This window comes from Schistocerca serialis, chromosome 2 (genome assembly GCF_023864345.2).
Source record: "Schistocerca serialis cubense isolate TAMUIC-IGC-003099 chromosome 2, iqSchSeri2.2, whole genome shotgun sequence".
NCBI lineage: Eukaryota > Metazoa > Arthropoda > Insecta > Orthoptera > Acrididae > Schistocerca > Schistocerca serialis.
In genome coordinates this window covers 1124222045-1124239940 of record NC_064639.1, presented here as the reverse complement: position 1 = coordinate 1124239940, position 17896 = coordinate 1124222045, and the positions used below count along the sequence as shown (strand labels likewise).

The following is a 17896-nucleotide window of genomic DNA, read 5'->3' as shown; positions in this document are numbered from 1 at the left end:
ACTGACACCCGAGCTGTTATTCCCCTATACAAATTGCCAAGAACACCACGTGATGAAGCGTTAAAACCTATTGTACCTAAAACACGATCTAAAAACACATGACTGACGTGATCAAAAGCCTTATGAAAATCAAGGAAGGCAAAGGCACAATGTACGTTTGTAACCGCCGCAACCGAGACAACATCCCGATATTCGGCTACTGGTGTCAGAATAGATCTATCATGAAAACAACATTGATGCGCACCAATCACACTCCGAAGCAGAGAGGACAACCGGCTATTGAGCGCTCTAGCAGCTGTCTTGTAGTCAAAATTCAGCAATGTGAGCGGACGAAGATTGGCAGCAGATAAACGACCAGAAGACTTCGGAATTAAAACAATTTTCCCTACTTTAAAATCGGCAGGCACATCCATCCCCCTGACAATCTCATTTAAAATCTGCGTAAAAATGCCACCCAAAAGAGGCCAAAAACGGAGATAAAATTCTTTAGGCAGGCCGTCTGGACCCGGCGATTTACTGGACGGAGAGCGAGCAATAAAATCGAAAACCTCATCTACCTGGAACTCCCGGAGAAATTCGCCGTTCGCGTCAGGAGCGATCGTCGCAGTTAGATCCCCAAAGACATCATCCGAAAGAGACTCACCAGAATCATCGGCAGAATAGAGACTAGTGTAATACTGGTGAAGAGCACGAACCATTTCCTCCTGTGCAAGAAGCTGTCGCCCATCATCCACCGTAAGAGAAGAGATGAAGGAGCGACGACGACGTGTGTGATGCCGTAGCAGGTGGTACAAGGATGTCAGTTCACCTTCAACAAGAGAGTGAGGTTTCGACTTAACTCGCAGACCATCCATCTGTCGTCGTTTAAGGCTCAAGAGCTTGGCTTTAATACGACGAACATCATGGATCCGCAGAGGAGAGGTACCCGCTGCGTCATATAGTTCACGCAGGACAGAGTAGTAATATTCATACGTGTTCTTAAAATCACGCGCCCTTGCAGCACAGTAAAAAATCAAAGTCTGACGAATCTTGGGCTTGGCAAACGCAGTCCACCAAACCAGCAAGGAGGGGTATCGCGGGACAGAGCGAAGTCATCGCTCCCACACGCCACTTATAACATCATCCATAGCACTGTCGGCAAGGTGGGAAACATTTAACATCCACTGGGAACGATAAAGTTTTGCAGGTTGGTGACTAAGATTTACAGTTGCAGTAAAAGCACAATGGTCAGAAAAACTAGTAGGAATAACATCGACAGAAAGAATTTTATCACATAAAAAATCAGATAAATAGAATCTGTCGAGTCTACTGCATGAGGACGCGGTAAAAAACGTATATTTCACCAGGGTTGGATATTTGTGTTCCCAAACATCACGCAGATGCATCGTACGAACTAAGTCATGTAAATCACGGCAATAATTAAAATTGGGGGACTGGTCTTCAGGGCGTAAAACACAATTAAAATCGCCTCCGAGCAGGAGACTCCGAGGACTCTGGCGCAAAAGATAAATAAGCTCTTCTTTATAAAAGCGCGATCGAGCCACAGTGTGACCCGATCCAGAGGGGGCATACAAAACAACGAGGCGGAGATCAAAAAGACGACAACCAATCCCACGGCCAGAGTCAAGGAATTCAATGTCAGTAATAGGAATGCCCTCTCGAAAGAAAAGAGCAGTTCCTGTTGAATATTCCGGCGCGACATTAAAAACAGTTTGAAATCCAGGTAGAGAGAGATCAGAAAACAACACTTCCTGCAAAAACACTACGTCCGCACAGGCGTCGTAAATAAACTGCCGCAAAGAGGCAATGCGAACGTCGGACTCAATACGGTTAACATTTAAGGTAAGAAAGGTGTATGCTTGAACCATAGAGAGAAAAGCGAGAAAAGAAATCACCTACACCGACGCACCAGCGTCACAGTCCATAGCAGGGGTGACGGAGGCATCCGAGGGAGGGGGACTGCTACCCCGTTCCGCGGATCCCTTACGCTTCGGTTTTTTACGAACAGCATTAACGTTCGGCTGAACGCGTAACTTGCGTCGGCTGACGGGCAAGGAAGCTTCAGCCGCCGGTGACGTAGGAGGGTCAAGTTCTGTATCCGACACCACCCGCGCCGGTCCACATGCGGGATCCGGGGTCGCGGCGGAAACATCCGACGAAACGGAATGGTCAACACCTGCACTAGCTTCCGGCAAACATGGACTGCACGGAGGCGAAACGTGAGCAGGAAGGTCCGAGGCAGCAGAGTTGGAAGGAAGCGGAGCAGCTCCGCTGGCAGAGGTATGGGGCAGCGAAGCAGGAAGTTGTCGCGGCTCCACTTGTTGTGACATCGAAGTCGGTTCGGAAGACGGCGCCAACAGGCCCGACCGACGACCCGACTCGAGAGAAGCTGCGTCGGAGGCCGGAAGGGCGCCAGCAGCCGCCACCGGAACCGCTACCTCAGGAGGGCAGGGAGCAGCTACAGTACACAGTGGCTCGGAGGATGCCGGTCGCTCGGACTGGGGCATCTCAGGGAGATCCTCATCCGTACTATTTCCATCGTGTGGGCGACGCCTCTTATTATTCAAAAGTGGCACACCCACCTGAGGGACAGACGGAACAACATCAGATTTAGCACGTAAAGGAGGAAATTCTGTGTCAGGGGTGCGCAAAACCTGTGGCGGGGCGCTACTACCACTGGACTGTGCTACACCAAGAGCAGAACCACCTGCAACGAGGTCAGCGACCGTTAACTTGCGACGCTGTTCGAGAGAATTTTTTAAAACAAAAACTCTCCGCGGACAGTCGGTACGCACGTGACCACTTTCATTGCACAAAAAACAGGTGCCAACCTGACCACTATATGTGACATGGACACGATATCCACCGATCTGCAGGTGAGATGGAATATTCTGCTTAACGTGCATTTCGACTGAACGAATACCACTGTAACATTGCAGGCGATGTTGGCTTGACCAGCGTTCAAGGCGGATGCTCTTTACATCACCATACTTTTGTAGACCCTCCTTAAGATAGACATTATCCACCTCCGGTGGAAGGTTGTAAACACGAACATTGGTATACGTGATGGAAGCATTGGAAAGCAGCACGGTACTTACAGAATCATCCCGATGCCGAAAGAGAACTTGATGACCATATTTAGAAAGAATTTTATCAACCTGAAGTGGGTCCATGAACTTAACAAAGAAAACATACAGTTCGGTATCAAAATAAGCAGTGTGCACCTGATCCGAATGAACACCAAAGGTATCTACCAACCAATCATGAATCTCAAGGGAACTAGGTTGCACATTGCGGGTTGACTTGTCGAAAGTAAAACTAACTGTAGCCTGACGAGGAATAACCTGGGACGACATTTTCAAAATATGCGGTCGAAACCGCTACAAACAACACACTGAAATAAGGACAGAAAGTAACACAAGGTACTAAACAACGACGGAGAAACACTCACAGAAGTTGCAACACAACACGTAAACAACGATAGTCCACTATACGTAACGCTACGGCGGAGCGGAAGACTAGGCACGTCCACACTGCACGGCGTCTAAAGCGGAACAAAATTTTGAACCCGGGACCTCTTGCACCCTAAGCAGGAATCATACCCCTAGACCAACGAGCCCTGTGACACGGCGAATGCCAAATATTCAAGTCCCTCGATGTCGTCCAGGGTGCCCCGGAAGTCTCGTGTACGCTGGCGGGATGGGGGCGGCGCGAATTCCCGCGGTCGGCGGCCTTCCTGGGCTATTGGTACCTTCATGTAGAGCTGCCGCTGGGCTCGCAATGCCTGCTGCTGAGAAAGTGATTGCTTTTGCTGATATGACTTGCAATAACGACTGCGCGAAATGCCGCTATCTCGTTAGGGGTGCTACGGCAGACACCCTCTCGAGCACCCCGAAGACTTCTTGAGCCCTCGGCTGTGATGGGTTCCAGGCTGACAAAAGAACTGTCGTGTGTGCATTCGCGGACGAGAGAAAGTCTGAGGCAAGTTCGAGTGAACAAGGATGGACTCATCGGGTCCGTCGTTTCCGTAGTGGAGCGGTTATCACGTCTGCTTCACACGCAGAAGGTCCCCGGTTCGATCCCGGGCGGAAACACTTTTTCATCACTTTAAGCAAGACGTACTAACCTGCATCTGCTACCATCTGTACCCGAAACCTTCGTAATCGCCTTCACGCGTCGGACCCGAGTGCCAATTGCTCACATCGAATAAGAAATTCATTTGATATTGACGGCGAGCTTTTTGCGCTGACTCAGCCACTGACGTGCGATCAGTTTGCACAAAACGCTAGGGCTCGTCCGGGATTTGAACCCGGGACCTCCGGCACCCTAAGCAGGAATCATACCCCTAGACCAACGAGCCCTGTGACACGGCGAATGCCAAATATTCCAGTCCCTCGATGTCGTCCAGGGTGCCCTGGAAGTCTCGTGTACGCTGGCGGGATGGGGGCGGCGCGAATTCCCGCGGTCGGCGGCCTTCCTGGGCTATTGGTACCTTCATGTAGAGCTGCCGCTGGGCTCGCACTGCCTGCTGCTGAGAAAGTGATTGCTTTTGCTGATATGACTTGCAATAACGACTGCGCGAAACGCCGCTATCTCGTTAGGGGTGCTACGGCAGACACCCTCTCGAGCACCCCGAAGACTTCTTGAGCCCTCGGCTGTGATGGGTTCCAGGCTGACAAAAGAACTGTCGTGTGTGCATTCGCGGACGAGAGAAAGTCTGAGGCAAGTTCGAGTGAACAAGGATGGACTCCTCGGGTCCGTCGTTTCCGTAGTGAAGCGGTTATCACGTCTGCTTCACACGCAGAAGGTCCCCGGTTCGATCCGGGGCGGGAACAGTATTTTCCTGCCTATGTCGTATTGTCCTCCAATGAGCCACGTCGTGTGTGGATCTGCTGCATATCCCTTCGTTTTGCAAGTACCACATTTATTGAATTTTTTAGTTACGATGGCAACATCACTACAAGTTGTCTGTGAAGTAAGGTGCACACAAGCAGTTTCCGTGGTGTAGCGGTTATCACGTCTGCCTAACACGCAGAAGGTCCCCGGTTCGATCCCGGGCGGAAACACTTTTTCATCACTTTAAGCAAGACGTACTAACCTGCATCTGCTACCATCTGTACCCGAAACCTTCGTAATCGCCTTCACGCGTCGGACCCGAGTGCCAATTGCTCACATCGAATAAGAAATTCATTTGATATTGACGGCGAGCTTTTTGCGCTGACTCAGCCACTGACGTGCGATCAGTTTGCACAAAACGCTAGGGCTCGTCCGGGATTTGAACCCGGGACCTCCTGCACCCTAAGCAGGAATCATACCCCTAGACCAACGAGCCCTGTGACACGGCGAATGCCAAATATTCCAGTCCCTCGATGTCGTCCAGGGTGCCCTGGAAGTCTCGTGTACGCTGGCGGGATGGGGGCGGCGCGAATTCCCGCGGTCGGCGGCCTTCCTGGGCTATTGGTACCTTCATGTAGAGCTGCCGCTGGGCTCGCACTGCCTGCTGCTGAGAAAGTGATTGCTTTTGCTGATATGACTTGCAATAACGACTGCGCGAAACGCCGCTATCTCGTTAGGGGTGCTACGGCAGACACCCTCTCGAGCAACCCGAAGACTTCTTGAGCCCTCGGCTGTGATGGGTTCCAGGCTGACAAAAGAACTGTCGTGTGTGCATTCGCGGACGAGAGAAAGTCTGAGGCAAGTTCGAGTGAACAAGGATGGACTCCTCGGGTCCGTCGTTTCCGTAGTGTAGCGGTTATCACGTTTGCTTCACACGCAGAAGGTCCACGGTTCGATCCCGGGCGGGAACAGTATTTTCCTGCCTATGTCGTATTGTCCTCCAATGAGCCACGTCGTGTGTGGATCTGCTGCATATCCCTTCGTTCTGCAAGTACCACATTTATTGAATTTTTTAGTTACGATGGCAACATCACTACAAGTTGTCTGTGAAGTAAGGTGCACACAAGCAGTTTCCGTGGTGTAGCGGTTATCACGTCTGCCTAACACGCAGAAGGTCCCCGGTTCGATCCCGGGCGGAAACACTTTTTCATCACTTTAAGCAAGACGTACTAACCTGCATCTGCTACCATCTGTACCCGAAACCTTCGTAATCGCCTTCACGCGTCGGACCCGAGTGCCAATTGCTCACATCGAATAAGAAATTCATTTGATATTGACGGCGAGCTTTTTGCGCTGACTCAGCCACTGACGTGCGATCAGTTTGCACAAAACGCTAGGGCTCGTCCGGGATTTGAACCCGGGACCTCCTGCACCCTAAGCAGGAATCATACCCCTAGACCAACGAGCCCTGTGACACGGCGAATGCCAAATATTCCAGTCCCTCGATGTCGTCCAGGGTGCCCTGGAAGTCTCGTGTACGCTGGCGGGATGGGGGCGGCGCGAATTCCCGCGGTCGGCGGCCTTCCTGGGCTATTGGTACCTTCATGTAGAGCTGCCGCTGGGCTCGCACTGCCTGCTGCTGAGAAAGTGATTGCTTTTGCTGATATGACTTGCAATAACGACTGCGCGAAACGCCGCTATCTCGTTAGGGGTGCTACGGCAGACACCCTCTCGAGCAACCCGAAGACTTCTTGAGCCCTCGGCTGTGATGGGTTCCAGGCTGACAAAAGAACTGTCGTGTGTGCATTCGCGGACGAGAGAAAGTCTGAGGCAAGTTCGAGTGAACAAGGATGGACTCCTCGGGTCCGTCGTTTCCGTAGTGTAGCGGTTATCACGTCTGCTTCACACGCAGAAGGTCCACGGTTCGATCCCGGGCGGGAACAGTATTTTCCTGCCTATGTCGTATTGTCCTCCAATGAGCCACGTCGTGTGTGGATCTGCTGCATATCCCTTCGTTCTGCAAGTACCACATTTATTGAATTTTTTAGTTACGATGGCAACATCACTACAAGTTGTCTGTGAAGTAAGGTGCACACAAGCAGTTTCCGTGGTGTAGCGGTTATCACGTCTGCCTAACACGCAGAAGGTCCCCGGTTCGATCCCGGGCGGAAACACTTTTTCATCACTTTAAGCAAGACGTACTAACCTGCATCTGCTACCATCTGTACCCGAAACCTTCGTAATCGCCTTCACGCGTCGGACCCGAGTGCCAATTGCTCACATCGAATAAGAAATTCATTTGATATTGACGGCGAGCTTTTTGCGCTGACTCAGCCACTGACGTGCGATCAGTTTGCACAAAACGCTGGGGCTCGTCCGGGATTTGAACCCGGGACCTCCTGCACCCTAAGCAGGAATGATACCCCTAGACCAACGAGCCCTGTGACACAGCGAATGCCAAATATTCCAGTCCTTCGATGTCGTCTAGGGTGCCCTGGAAGTGTCGTGTACGCTGGCGGGATGGGGGCTGCGCGAATTCCCGCGGTCGGCGGCCTTCCTGGGCTATTGGTACCTTCATGTAGAGCTGCCGCTGGGCTCGCACTGCCTGCTGCTGAGAAAGTGATTGCTTTTGCTGATATGACTTGCAATAACGACTGCGCGAAACGCCGCTATCTCGTTAGGGGTGCTACGGCAGACACCCTCTCGAGCAACCCGAAGACTTCTTGAGCCCTCGGCTGTGATGGGTTCCAGGCTGACAAAAGAACTGTCGTGTGTGCATTCGCGGACGAGAGAAAGTCTGAGGCAAGTTCGAGTGAACAAGGATGGACTCCTCGGGTCCGTCGTTTCCGTAGTGTAGCGGTTATCACGTTTGCTTCACACGCAGAAGGTCCACGGTTCGATCCCGGGCGGGAACAGTATTTTCCTGCCTATGTCGTATTGTCCTCCAATGAGCCACGTCGTGTGTGGATCTGCTGCATATCCCTTCGTTCTGCAAGTACCACATTTATTGAATTTTTTAGTTACGATGGCAACATCACTACAAGTTGTCTGTGAAGTAAGGTGCACACAAGCAGTTTCCGTGGTGTAGCGGTTATCACGTCTGCCTAACACGCAGAAGGTCCCCGGTTCGATCCCGGGCGGAAACACTTTTTCATCACTTTAAGCAAGACGTACTAACCTGCATCTGCTACCATCTGTACCCGAAACCTTCGTAATCGCCTTCACGCGTCGGACCCGAGTGCCAATTGCTCACATCGAATAAGAAATTCATTTGATATTGACGGCGAGCTTTTTGCGCTGACTCAGCCACTGACGTGCGATCAGTTTGCACAAAACGCTAGGGCTCGTCCGGGATTTGAACCCGGGACCTCCTGCACCCTAAGCAGGAATCATACCCCTAGACCAACGAGCCCTGTGACACGGCGAATGCCAAATATTCCAGTCCCTCGATGTCGTCCAGGGTGCCCTGGAAGTCTCGTGTACGCTGGCGGGATGGGGGCGGCGCGAATTCCCGCGGTCGGCGGCCTTCCTGGGCTATTGGTACCTTCATGTAGAGCTGCCGCTGGGCTCGCACTGCCTGCTGCTGAGAAAGTGATTGCTTTTGCTGATATGACTTGCAATAACGACTGCGCGAAACGCCGCTATCTCGTTAGGGGTGCTACGGCAGACACCCTCTCGAGCAACCCGAAGACTTCTTGAGCCCTCGGCTGTGATGGGTTCCAGGCTGACAAAAGAACTGTCGTGTGTGCATTCGCGGACGAGAGAAAGTCTGAGGCAAGTTCGAGTGAACAAGGATGGACTCCTCGGGTCCGTCGTTTCCGTAGTGTAGCGGTTATCACGTCTGCTTCACACGCAGAAGGTCCACGGTTCGATCCCGGGCGGGAACAGTATTTTCCTGCCTATGTCGTATTGTCCTCCAATGAGCCACGTCGTGTGTGGATCTGCTGCATATCCCTTCGTTCTGCAAGTACCACATTTATTGAATTTTTTAGTTACGATGGCAACATCACTACAAGTTGTCTGTGAAGTAAGGTGCACACAAGCAGTTTCCGTGGTGTAGCGGTTATCACGTCTGCCTAACACGCAGAAGGTCCCCGGTTCGATCCCGGGCGGAAACACTTTTTCATCACTTTAAGCAAGACGTACTAACCTGCATCTGCTACCATCTGTACCCGAAACCTTCGTAATCGCCTTCACGCGTCGGACCCGAGTGCCAATTGCTCACATCGAATAAGAAATTCATTTGATATTGACGGCGAGCTTTTTGCGCTGACTCAGCCACTGACGTGCGATCAGTTTGCACAAAACGCTGGGGCTCGTCCGGGATTTGAACCCGGGACCTCCTGCACCCTAAGCAGGAATGATACCCCTAGACCAACGAGCCCTGTGACACAGCGAATGCCAAATATTCCAGTCCTTCGATGTCGTCTAGGGTGCCCTGGAAGTGTCGTGTACGCTGGCGGGATGGGGGCTGCGCGAATTCCCGCGGTCGGCGGCCTTCCTGGGCTATTGGTACCTTCATGTAGAGCTGCCGCTGGGCTCGCACTGCCTGCTGCTGAGAAAGTGATTGCTTTTGCTGATATGACTTGCAATAACGACTGCGCGAAACGCCGCTATCTCGTTAGGGGTGCTACGGCAGACACCCTCTCGAGCACCCCGAAGACTTCTTGAGCCCTCGGCTGTGATGGGTTCCAGGCTGACAAAAGAACTGTCGTGTGTGCATTCGCGGACGAGAGAAAGTCTGAGGCAAGTTCGAGTGAACAAGGATGGACTCATCGGGTCCGTCGTTTCCGTAGTGGAGCGGTTATCACGTCTGCTTCACACGCAGAAGGTCCCCGGTTCGATCCCGGGCGGGAACAGTATTTTCCTGCCTATGTCGTATTGTCCTCCAATGAGCCACGTCGTGTGTGGATCTGCTGCATATCCCTTCGTTTTGCAAGTACCACATTTATTGAATTTTTTAGTTACGATGGCAACATCACTACAAGTTGTCTGTGAAGTAAGGAGCACACAAGCAGTTTCCGTGGTGTAGCGGTTATCACGTCTGCCTAACACGCAGAAGGTCCCCGGTTCGATCCCGGGCGGAAACACTTTTTCATCACTTTAAGCAAGACGTACTAACCTGCATCTGCTACCATCTGTACCCGAAACCTTCGTAATCGCCTTCACGCGTCGGACCCGAGTGCCAATTGCTCACATCGAATAAGAAATTCATTTGATATTGACGGCGAGCTTTTTGCGCTGACTCAGCCACTGACGTGCGATCAGTTTGCACAAAACGCTGGGGCTCGTCCGGGATTTGAACCCGGGACCTCCTGCACCCTAAGCAGGAATGATACCCCTAGACCAACGAGCCCTGTGACACAGCGAATGCCAAATATTCCAGTCCTTCGATGTCGTCTAGGGTGCCCTGGAAGTGTCGTGTACGCTGGCGGGATGGGGGCGGCGCGAATTCCCGCGGTCGGCGGCCTTCCTGGGCTATTGGTACCTTCATGTAGAGCTGCCGCTGGGCTCGCACTGCCTGCTGCTGAGAAAGTGATTGCTTTTGCTGATATGACTTGCAATAACGACTGCGCGAAACGCCGCTATCTCGTTAGGGGTGCTACGGCAGACACCCTCTCGAGCACCCCGAAGACTTCTTGAGCCCTCGGCTGTGATGGGTTCCAGGCTGACAAAAGAACTGTCGTGTGTGCATTCGCGGACGAAAGAAAGTCTGAGGCAAGTTCGAGTGAACAAGGATGGACTCCTCGGGTCCGTCGTTTCCGTAGTGGAGCGGTTATCACGTCTGCTTCACACGCAGAAGGTCCCCGGTTCGATCCCGGGCGGGAACAGTATTTTCCTGCCTATGTCGTATTGTCCTCCAATGAGCCACGTCGTGTGTGGATCTGCTGCATATCCCTTCGTTTTGCAAGTACCACATTTATTGAATTTTTTAGTTACGATGGCAACATCACTACAAGTTGTCTGTGAAGTAAGGAGCACACAAGCAGTTTCCGTGGTGTAGCGGTTATCACGTCTGCCTAACACGCAGAAGGTCCCCGGTTCGATCCCGGGCGGAAACACTTTTTCATCACTTTAAGCAAGACGTACTAACCTGCATCTGCTACCATCTGTACCCGAAACCTTCGTAATCGCCTTCACGCGTCGGACCCGAGTGCCAATTGCTCACATCGAATAAGAAATTCATTTGATATTGACGGCGAGCTTTTTGCGCTGACTCAGCCACTGACGTGCGATCAGTTTGCACAAAACGCTAGGGCTCGTCCGGGATTTGAACCCGGGACCTCCTGCACCCTAAGCAGGAATCATACCCCTAGACCAACGAGCCCTGTGGCACTGCGAATGCCAAATATTCAAGTCCCTCGATGTCGTCCAGGGTGCCCTGGAAGTCTCGTGTACGCTGGCGGGATGGGGGCGGCGCGAATTCCCGCGGTCGGCGGCCTTCCTGGGCTATTGGTACCTTCATGTAGAGCTGCCGCTGGGCTCGCACTGCCTGCTGCTGAGAAAGTGATTGCTTTTGCTGATATGACTTGCAATAACGACTGCGCGAAACGCCGCTATCTCGTTAGGGGTGCTACGGCAGACACCCTCTCGAGCAACCCGAAGACTTCTTGAGCCCTCGGCTGTGATGGGTTCCAGGCTGACAAAAGAACTGTCGTGTGTGCATTCGCGGACGAGAGAAAGTCTGAGGCAAGTTCGAGTGAACAAGGATGGACTCCTCGGGTCCGTCGTTTCCGTAGTGTAGCGGTTATCACGTCTGCTTCACACGCAGAAGGTCCACGGTTCGATCCCGGGCGGGAACAGTATTTTCCTGCCTATGTCGTATTGTCCTCCAATGAGCCACGTCGTGTGTGGATCTGCTGCATATCCCTTCGTTCTGCAAGTACCACATTTATTGAATTTTTTAGTTACGATGGCAACATCACTACAAGTTGTCTGTGAAGTAAGGTGCACACAAGCAGTTTCCGTGGTGTAGCGGTTATCACGTCTGCCTAACACGCAGAAGGTCCCCGGTTCGATCCCGGGCGGAAACACTTTTTCATCACTTTAAGCAAGACGTACTAACCTGCATCTGCTACCATCTGTACCCGAAACCTTCGTAATCGCCTTCACGCGTCGGACCCGAGTGCCAATTGCTCACATCGAATAAGAAATTCATTTGATATTGACGGCGAGCTTTTTGCGCTGACTCAGCCACTGACGTGCGATCAGTTTGCACAAAACGCTGGGGCTCGTCCGGGATTTGAACCCGGGACCTCCTGCACCCTAAGCAGGAATGATACCCCTAGACCAACGAGCCCTGTGACACAGCGAATGCCAAATATTCCAGTCCTTCGATGTCGTCTAGGGTGCCCTGGAAGTGTCGTGTACGCTGGCGGGATGGGGGCTGCGCGAATTCCCGCGGTCGGCGGCCTTCCTGGGCTATTGGTACCTTCATGTAGAGCTGCCGCTGGGCTCGCACTGCCTGCTGCTGAGAAAGTGATTGCTTTTGCTGATATGACTTGCAATAACGACTGCGCGAAACGCCGCTATCTCGTTAGGGGTGCTACGGCAGACACCCTCTCGAGCACCCCGAAGACTTCTTGAGCCCTCGGCTGTGATGGGTTCCAGGCTGACAAAAGAACTGTCGTGTGTGCATTCGCGGACGAGAGAAAGTCTGAGGCAAGTTCGAGTGAACAAGGATGGACTCATCGGGTCCGTCGTTTCCGTAGTGGAGCGGTTATCACGTCTGCTTCACACGCAGAAGGTCCCCGGTTCGATCCCGGGCGGGAACAGTATTTTCCTGCCTATGTCGTATTGTCCTCCAATGAGCCACGTCGTGTGTGGATCTGCTGCATATCCCTTCGTTTTGCAAGTACCACATTTATTGAATTTTTTAGTTACGATGGCAACATCACTACAAGTTGTCTGTGAAGTAAGGAGCACACAAGCAGTTTCCGTGGTGTAGCGGTTATCACGTCTGCCTAACACGCAGAAGGTCCCCGGTTCGATCCCGGGCGGAAACACTTTTTCATCACTTTAAGCAAGACGTACTAACCTGCATCTGCTACCATCTGTACCCGAAACCTTCGTAATCGCCTTCACGCGTCGGACCCGAGTGCCAATTGCTCACATCGAATAAGAAATTCATTTGATATTGACGGCGAGCTTTTTGCGCTGACTCAGCCACTGACGTGCGATCAGTTTGCACAAAACGCTGGGGCTCGTCCGGGATTTGAACCCGGGACCTCCTGCACCCTAAGCAGGAATGATACCCCTAGACCAACGAGCCCTGTGACACAGCGAATGCCAAATATTCCAGTCCTTCGATGTCGTCTAGGGTGCCCTGGAAGTGTCGTGTACGCTGGCGGGATGGGGGCGGCGCGAATTCCCGCGGTCGGCGGCCTTCCTGGGCTATTGGTACCTTCATGTAGAGCTGCCGCTGGGCTCGCACTGCCTGCTGCTGAGAAAGTGATTGCTTTTGCTGATATGACTTGCAATAACGACTGCGCGAAACGCCGCTATCTCGTTAGGGGTGCTACGGCAGACACCCTCTCGAGCACCCCGAAGACTTCTTGAGCCCTCGGCTGTGATGGGTTCCAGGCTGACAAAAGAACTGTCGTGTGTGCATTCGCGGACGAAAGAAAGTCTGAGGCAAGTTCGAGTGAACAAGGATGGACTCCTCGGGTCCGTCGTTTCCGTAGTGGAGCGGTTATCACGTCTGCTTCACACGCAGAAGGTCCCCGGTTCGATCCCGGGCGGGAACAGTATTTTCCTGCCTATGTCGTATTGTCCTCCAATGAGCCACGTCGTGTGTGGATCTGCTGCATATCCCTTCGTTTTGCAAGTACCACATTTATTGAATTTTTTAGTTACGATGGCAACATCACTACAAGTTGTCTGTGAAGTAAGGTGCACACAAGCAGTTTCCGTGGTGTAGCGGTTATCACGTCTGCCTAACACGCAGAAGGTCCCCGGTTCGATCCCGGGCGGAAACACTTTTTCATCACTTTAAGCAAGACGTACTAACCTGCATCTGCTACCATCTGTACCCGAAACCTTCGTAATCGCCTTCACGCGTCGGACCCGAGTGCCAATTGCTCACATCGAATAAGAAATTCATTTGATATTGACGGCGAGCTTTTTGCGCTGACTCAGCCACTGACGTGCGATCAGTTTGCACAAAACGCTGGGGCTCGTCCGGGATTTGAACCCGGGACCTCCTGCACCCTAAGCAGGAATGATACCCCTAGACCAACGAGCCCTGTGACACAGCGAATGCCAAATATTCCAGTCCTTCGATGTCGTCTAGGGTGCCCTGGAAGTGTCGTGTACGCTGGCGGGATGGGGGCTGCGCGAATTCCCGCGGTCGGCGGCCTTCCTGGGCTATTGGTACCTTCATGTAGAGCTGCCGCTGGGCTCGCACTGCCTGCTGCTGAGAAAGTGATTGCTTTTGCTGATATGACTTGCAATAACGACTGCGCGAAACGCCGCTATCTCGTTAGGGGTGCTACGGCAGACACCCTCTCGAGCACCCCGAAGACTTCTTGAGCCCTCGGCTGTGATGGGTTCCAGGCTGACAAAAGAACTGTCGTGTGTGCATTCGCGGACGAGAGAAAGTCTGAGGCAAGTTCGAGTGAACAAGGATGGACTCATCGGGTCCGTCGTTTCCGTAGTGGAGCGGTTATCACGTCTGCTTCACACGCAGAAGGTCCCCGGTTCGATCCCGGGCGGGAACAGTATTTTCCTGCCTATGTCGTATTGTCCTCCAATGAGCCACGTCGTGTGTGGATCTGCTGCATATCCCTTCGTTTTGCAAGTACCACATTTATTCAATTTTTTAGTTACGATGGCAACATCACTACAAGTTGTCTGTGAAGTAAGGAGCACACAAGCAGTTTCCGTGGTGTAGCGGTTATCACGTCTGCCTAACACGCAGAAGGTCCCCGGTTCGATCCCGGGCGGAAACACTTTTTCATCACTTTAAGCAAGACGTACTAACCTGCATCTGCTACCATCTGTACCCGAAACCTTCGTAATCGCCTTCACGCGTCGGACCCGAGTGCCAATTGCTCACATCGAATAAGAAATTCATTTGATATTGACGGCGAGCTTTTTGCGCTGACTCAGCCACTGACGTGCGATCAGTTTGCACAAAACGCTGGGGCTCGTCCGGGATTTGAACCCGGGACCTCCTGCACCCTAAGCAGGAATGATACCCCTAGACCAACGAGCCCTGTGACACAGCGAATGCCAAATATTCCAGTCCTTCGATGTCGTCTAGGGTGCCCTGGAAGTGTCGTGTACGCTGGCGGGATGGGGGCGGCGCGAATTCCCGCGGTCGGCGGCCTTCCTGGGCTATTGGTACCTTCATGTAGAGCTGCCGCTGGGCTCGCACTGCCTGCTGCTGAGAAAGTGATTGCTTTTGCTGATATGACTTGCAATAACGACTGCGCGAAACGCCGCTATCTCGTTAGGGGTGCTACGGCAGACACCCTCTCGAGCACCCCGAAGACTTCTTGAGCCCTCGGCTGTGATGGGTTCCAGGCTGACAAAAGAACTGTCGTGTGTGCATTCGCGGACGAAAGAAAGTCTGAGGCAAGTTCGAGTGAACAAGGATGGACTCCTCGGGTCCGTCGTTTCCGTAGTGGAGCGGTTATCACGTCTGCTTCACACGCAGAAGGTCCCCGGTTCGATCCCGGGCGGGAACAGTATTTTCCTGCCTATGTCGTATTGTCCTCCAATGAGCCACGTCGTGTGTGGATCTGCTGCATATCCCTTCGTTTTGCAAGTACCACATTTATTGAATTTTTTAGTTACGATGGCAACATCACTACAAGTTGTCTGTGAAGTAAGGAGCACACAAGCAGTTTCCGTGGTGTAGCGGTTATCACGTCTGCCTAACACGCAGAAGGTCCCCGGTTCGATCCCGGGCGGAAACACTTTTTCATCACTTTAAGCAAGACGTACTAACCTGCATCTGCTACCATCTGTACCCGAAACCTTCGTAATCGCCTTCACGCGTCGGACCCGAGTGCCAATTGCTCACATCGAATAAGAAATTCATTTGATATTGACGGCGAGCTTTTTGCGCTGACTCAGCCACTGACGTGCGATCAGTTTGCACAAAACGCTAGGGCTCGTCCGGGATTTGAACCCGGGACCTCCTGCACCCTAAGCAGGAATCATACCCCTAGACCAACGAGCCCTGTGGCACTGCGAATGCCAAATATTCAAGTCCCTCGATGTCGTCCAGGGTGCCCTGGAAGTCTCGTGTACGCTGGCGGGATGGGGGCGGCGCGAATTCCCGCGGTCGGCGGCCTTCCTGGGCTATTGGTACCTTCATGTAGAGCTGCCGCTGGGCTCGCACTGCCTGCTGCTGAGAAAGTGATTGCTTTTGCTGATATGACTTGCAATAACGACTGCGCGAAACGCCGCTATCTCGTTAGGGGTGCTACGGCAGACACCCTCTCGAGCACCCCGAAGACTTCTTGAGCCCTCGGCTGTGATGGGTTCCAGGCTGACAAAAGAACTGTCGTGTGTGCATTCGCGGACGAGAGAAAGTCTGAGGCAAGTTCGAGTGAACAAGGATGGACTCCTCGGGTCCGTCGTTTCCGTAGTGGAGCGGTTATCACGTCTGCTTCACACGCAGAAGGTCCCCGGTTCGATCCCGGGCGGGAACAGTATTTTCCTGCCTATGTCGTATTGTCCTCCAATGAGCCACGTCGTGTGTGGATCTGCTGCATATCCCTTCGTTTTGCAAGTACCACATTTATTGAATTTTTTAGTTACGATGGCAACATCACTACAAGTTGTCTGTGAAGTAAGGTGCACACAAGCAGTTTCCGTGGTGTAGCGGTTATCACGTCTGCCTAACACGCAGAAGGTCCCCGGTTCGATCCCGGGCGGAAACACTTTTTCATCACTTTAAGCAAGACGTACTAACCTGCATCTGCTACCATCTGTACCCGAAACCTTCGTAATCGCCTTCACGCGTCGGACCCGAGTGCCAATTGCTCACATCGAATAAGAAATTCATTTGATATTGACGGCGAGCTTTTTGCGCTGACTCAGCCACTGACGTGCGATCAGTTTGCACAAAACGCTAGGGCTCGTCCGGGATTTGAACCCGGGACCTCCTGCACCCTAAGCAGGAATCATACCCCTAGACCAACGAGCCCTGTGACACGGCGAATGCCAAATATTCCAGTCCCTCGATGTCGTCCAGGGTGCCCTGGAAGTCTCGTGTACGCTGGCGGGATGGGGGCGGCGCGAATTCCCGCGGTCGGCGGCCTTCCTGGGCTATTGGTACCTTCATGTAGAGCTGCCGCTGGGCTCGCACTGCCTGCTGCTGAGAAAGTGATTGCTTTTGCTGATATGACTTGCAATAACGACTGCGCGAAACGCCGCTATCTCGTTAGGGGTGCTACGGCAGACACCCTCTCGAGCAACCCGAAGACTTCTTGAGCCCTCGGCTGTGATGGGTTCCAGGCTGACAAAAGAACTGTCGTGTGTGCATTCGCGGACGAGAGAAAGTCTGAGGCAAGTTCGAGTGAACAAGGATGGACTCCTCGGGTCCGTCGTTTCCGTAGTGTAGCGGTTATCACGTCTGCTTCACACGCAGAAGGTCCACGGTTCGATCCCGGGCGGGAACAGTATTTTCCTGCCTATGTCGTATTGTCCTCCAATGAGCCACGTCGTGTGTGGATCTGCTGCATATCCCTTCGTTCTGCAAGTACCACATTTATTGAATTTTTTAGTTACGATGGCAACATCACTACAAGTTGTCTGTGAAGTAAGGTGCACACAAGCAGTTTCCGTGGTGTAGCGGTTATCACGTCTGCCTAACACGCAGAAGGTCCCCGGTTCGATCCCGGGCGGAAACACTTTTTCATCACTTTAAGCAAGACGTACTAACCTGCATCTGCTACCATCTGTACCCGAAACCTTCGTAATCGCCTTCACGCGTCGGACCCGAGTGCCAATTGCTCACATCGAATAAGAAATTCATTTGATATTGACGGCGAGCTTTTTGCGCTGACTCAGCCACTGACGTGCGATCAGTTTGCACAAAACGCTG

At 52.6% G+C, this 17896-nt stretch overlaps 43 non-coding genes across 43 annotated transcripts; 29 read left to right on the top strand and 14 right to left on the bottom strand.

Annotated features, from left to right (window-relative positions):
* Nucleotides 1–4021: 4021 nt before the first annotated feature.
* On the top strand, nucleotides 4022–4094 carry Trnav-cac (transfer RNA valine (anticodon CAC)). The gene has a single exon. It is a non-coding gene; the product is annotated as a tRNA-Val (tRNA).
* A 194-nt stretch (nucleotides 4095–4288) lies between these two features.
* Nucleotides 4289–4360, bottom strand: Trnap-agg (transfer RNA proline (anticodon AGG)). Its single transcript has one exon. It is a non-coding gene; the product is annotated as a tRNA-Pro (tRNA).
* A 402-nt stretch (nucleotides 4361–4762) lies between these two features.
* Trnav-cac (transfer RNA valine (anticodon CAC)) lies at nucleotides 4763–4835 on the top strand. The gene has a single exon. It is a non-coding gene; the product is annotated as a tRNA-Val (tRNA).
* A 158-nt stretch (nucleotides 4836–4993) lies between these two features.
* On the top strand, nucleotides 4994–5066 carry Trnav-aac (transfer RNA valine (anticodon AAC)). Its single transcript has one exon. It is a non-coding gene; the product is annotated as a tRNA-Val (tRNA).
* A 194-nt stretch (nucleotides 5067–5260) lies between these two features.
* Nucleotides 5261–5332, bottom strand: Trnap-agg (transfer RNA proline (anticodon AGG)). The gene has a single exon. It is a non-coding gene; the product is annotated as a tRNA-Pro (tRNA).
* A 402-nt stretch (nucleotides 5333–5734) lies between these two features.
* Trnav-cac (transfer RNA valine (anticodon CAC)) lies at nucleotides 5735–5807 on the top strand. The gene has a single exon. It is a non-coding gene; the product is annotated as a tRNA-Val (tRNA).
* Nucleotides 5808–5965: 158 nt separating this feature from the next.
* On the top strand, nucleotides 5966–6038 carry Trnav-aac (transfer RNA valine (anticodon AAC)). The gene has a single exon. It is a non-coding gene; the product is annotated as a tRNA-Val (tRNA).
* Nucleotides 6039–6232: 194 nt separating this feature from the next.
* Nucleotides 6233–6304, bottom strand: Trnap-agg (transfer RNA proline (anticodon AGG)). The gene has a single exon. It is a non-coding gene; the product is annotated as a tRNA-Pro (tRNA).
* A 402-nt stretch (nucleotides 6305–6706) lies between these two features.
* Trnav-cac (transfer RNA valine (anticodon CAC)) lies at nucleotides 6707–6779 on the top strand. The gene has a single exon. It is a non-coding gene; the product is annotated as a tRNA-Val (tRNA).
* Nucleotides 6780–6937: 158 nt separating this feature from the next.
* Nucleotides 6938–7010, top strand: Trnav-aac (transfer RNA valine (anticodon AAC)). The gene has a single exon. It is a non-coding gene; the product is annotated as a tRNA-Val (tRNA).
* Nucleotides 7011–7204: 194 nt separating this feature from the next.
* Nucleotides 7205–7276, bottom strand: Trnap-agg (transfer RNA proline (anticodon AGG)). The gene has a single exon. It is a non-coding gene; the product is annotated as a tRNA-Pro (tRNA).
* Nucleotides 7277–7678: 402 nt separating this feature from the next.
* Nucleotides 7679–7751, top strand: Trnav-cac (transfer RNA valine (anticodon CAC)). Its single transcript has one exon. It is a non-coding gene; the product is annotated as a tRNA-Val (tRNA).
* Nucleotides 7752–7909: 158 nt separating this feature from the next.
* On the top strand, nucleotides 7910–7982 carry Trnav-aac (transfer RNA valine (anticodon AAC)). Its single transcript has one exon. It is a non-coding gene; the product is annotated as a tRNA-Val (tRNA).
* Nucleotides 7983–8176: 194 nt separating this feature from the next.
* Nucleotides 8177–8248, bottom strand: Trnap-agg (transfer RNA proline (anticodon AGG)). The gene has a single exon. It is a non-coding gene; the product is annotated as a tRNA-Pro (tRNA).
* Nucleotides 8249–8650: 402 nt separating this feature from the next.
* Trnav-cac (transfer RNA valine (anticodon CAC)) lies at nucleotides 8651–8723 on the top strand. Its single transcript has one exon. It is a non-coding gene; the product is annotated as a tRNA-Val (tRNA).
* Nucleotides 8724–8881: 158 nt separating this feature from the next.
* On the top strand, nucleotides 8882–8954 carry Trnav-aac (transfer RNA valine (anticodon AAC)). Its single transcript has one exon. It is a non-coding gene; the product is annotated as a tRNA-Val (tRNA).
* A 194-nt stretch (nucleotides 8955–9148) lies between these two features.
* Trnap-agg (transfer RNA proline (anticodon AGG)) lies at nucleotides 9149–9220 on the bottom strand. Its single transcript has one exon. It is a non-coding gene; the product is annotated as a tRNA-Pro (tRNA).
* A 402-nt stretch (nucleotides 9221–9622) lies between these two features.
* On the top strand, nucleotides 9623–9695 carry Trnav-cac (transfer RNA valine (anticodon CAC)). The gene has a single exon. It is a non-coding gene; the product is annotated as a tRNA-Val (tRNA).
* A 158-nt stretch (nucleotides 9696–9853) lies between these two features.
* On the top strand, nucleotides 9854–9926 carry Trnav-aac (transfer RNA valine (anticodon AAC)). The gene has a single exon. It is a non-coding gene; the product is annotated as a tRNA-Val (tRNA).
* A 194-nt stretch (nucleotides 9927–10120) lies between these two features.
* Nucleotides 10121–10192, bottom strand: Trnap-agg (transfer RNA proline (anticodon AGG)). Its single transcript has one exon. It is a non-coding gene; the product is annotated as a tRNA-Pro (tRNA).
* A 402-nt stretch (nucleotides 10193–10594) lies between these two features.
* Nucleotides 10595–10667, top strand: Trnav-cac (transfer RNA valine (anticodon CAC)). The gene has a single exon. It is a non-coding gene; the product is annotated as a tRNA-Val (tRNA).
* A 158-nt stretch (nucleotides 10668–10825) lies between these two features.
* Trnav-aac (transfer RNA valine (anticodon AAC)) lies at nucleotides 10826–10898 on the top strand. Its single transcript has one exon. It is a non-coding gene; the product is annotated as a tRNA-Val (tRNA).
* A 194-nt stretch (nucleotides 10899–11092) lies between these two features.
* Trnap-agg (transfer RNA proline (anticodon AGG)) lies at nucleotides 11093–11164 on the bottom strand. Its single transcript has one exon. It is a non-coding gene; the product is annotated as a tRNA-Pro (tRNA).
* A 402-nt stretch (nucleotides 11165–11566) lies between these two features.
* Trnav-cac (transfer RNA valine (anticodon CAC)) lies at nucleotides 11567–11639 on the top strand. The gene has a single exon. It is a non-coding gene; the product is annotated as a tRNA-Val (tRNA).
* Nucleotides 11640–11797: 158 nt separating this feature from the next.
* On the top strand, nucleotides 11798–11870 carry Trnav-aac (transfer RNA valine (anticodon AAC)). The gene has a single exon. It is a non-coding gene; the product is annotated as a tRNA-Val (tRNA).
* A 194-nt stretch (nucleotides 11871–12064) lies between these two features.
* Nucleotides 12065–12136, bottom strand: Trnap-agg (transfer RNA proline (anticodon AGG)). The gene has a single exon. It is a non-coding gene; the product is annotated as a tRNA-Pro (tRNA).
* Nucleotides 12137–12538: 402 nt separating this feature from the next.
* On the top strand, nucleotides 12539–12611 carry Trnav-cac (transfer RNA valine (anticodon CAC)). The gene has a single exon. It is a non-coding gene; the product is annotated as a tRNA-Val (tRNA).
* Nucleotides 12612–12769: 158 nt separating this feature from the next.
* Trnav-aac (transfer RNA valine (anticodon AAC)) lies at nucleotides 12770–12842 on the top strand. The gene has a single exon. It is a non-coding gene; the product is annotated as a tRNA-Val (tRNA).
* Nucleotides 12843–13036: 194 nt separating this feature from the next.
* On the bottom strand, nucleotides 13037–13108 carry Trnap-agg (transfer RNA proline (anticodon AGG)). Its single transcript has one exon. It is a non-coding gene; the product is annotated as a tRNA-Pro (tRNA).
* A 402-nt stretch (nucleotides 13109–13510) lies between these two features.
* Trnav-cac (transfer RNA valine (anticodon CAC)) lies at nucleotides 13511–13583 on the top strand. Its single transcript has one exon. It is a non-coding gene; the product is annotated as a tRNA-Val (tRNA).
* A 158-nt stretch (nucleotides 13584–13741) lies between these two features.
* Nucleotides 13742–13814, top strand: Trnav-aac (transfer RNA valine (anticodon AAC)). Its single transcript has one exon. It is a non-coding gene; the product is annotated as a tRNA-Val (tRNA).
* A 194-nt stretch (nucleotides 13815–14008) lies between these two features.
* On the bottom strand, nucleotides 14009–14080 carry Trnap-agg (transfer RNA proline (anticodon AGG)). Its single transcript has one exon. It is a non-coding gene; the product is annotated as a tRNA-Pro (tRNA).
* A 402-nt stretch (nucleotides 14081–14482) lies between these two features.
* Nucleotides 14483–14555, top strand: Trnav-cac (transfer RNA valine (anticodon CAC)). Its single transcript has one exon. It is a non-coding gene; the product is annotated as a tRNA-Val (tRNA).
* A 158-nt stretch (nucleotides 14556–14713) lies between these two features.
* Trnav-aac (transfer RNA valine (anticodon AAC)) lies at nucleotides 14714–14786 on the top strand. Its single transcript has one exon. It is a non-coding gene; the product is annotated as a tRNA-Val (tRNA).
* Nucleotides 14787–14980: 194 nt separating this feature from the next.
* Nucleotides 14981–15052, bottom strand: Trnap-agg (transfer RNA proline (anticodon AGG)). Its single transcript has one exon. It is a non-coding gene; the product is annotated as a tRNA-Pro (tRNA).
* A 402-nt stretch (nucleotides 15053–15454) lies between these two features.
* Nucleotides 15455–15527, top strand: Trnav-cac (transfer RNA valine (anticodon CAC)). Its single transcript has one exon. It is a non-coding gene; the product is annotated as a tRNA-Val (tRNA).
* A 158-nt stretch (nucleotides 15528–15685) lies between these two features.
* Nucleotides 15686–15758, top strand: Trnav-aac (transfer RNA valine (anticodon AAC)). Its single transcript has one exon. It is a non-coding gene; the product is annotated as a tRNA-Val (tRNA).
* Nucleotides 15759–15952: 194 nt separating this feature from the next.
* On the bottom strand, nucleotides 15953–16024 carry Trnap-agg (transfer RNA proline (anticodon AGG)). The gene has a single exon. It is a non-coding gene; the product is annotated as a tRNA-Pro (tRNA).
* A 402-nt stretch (nucleotides 16025–16426) lies between these two features.
* Trnav-cac (transfer RNA valine (anticodon CAC)) lies at nucleotides 16427–16499 on the top strand. Its single transcript has one exon. It is a non-coding gene; the product is annotated as a tRNA-Val (tRNA).
* Nucleotides 16500–16657: 158 nt separating this feature from the next.
* On the top strand, nucleotides 16658–16730 carry Trnav-aac (transfer RNA valine (anticodon AAC)). Its single transcript has one exon. It is a non-coding gene; the product is annotated as a tRNA-Val (tRNA).
* Nucleotides 16731–16924: 194 nt separating this feature from the next.
* Nucleotides 16925–16996, bottom strand: Trnap-agg (transfer RNA proline (anticodon AGG)). Its single transcript has one exon. It is a non-coding gene; the product is annotated as a tRNA-Pro (tRNA).
* Nucleotides 16997–17398: 402 nt separating this feature from the next.
* Trnav-cac (transfer RNA valine (anticodon CAC)) lies at nucleotides 17399–17471 on the top strand. The gene has a single exon. It is a non-coding gene; the product is annotated as a tRNA-Val (tRNA).
* Nucleotides 17472–17629: 158 nt separating this feature from the next.
* On the top strand, nucleotides 17630–17702 carry Trnav-aac (transfer RNA valine (anticodon AAC)). The gene has a single exon. It is a non-coding gene; the product is annotated as a tRNA-Val (tRNA).
* The last annotated feature ends 194 nt before the right edge of the window (nucleotides 17703–17896 follow it).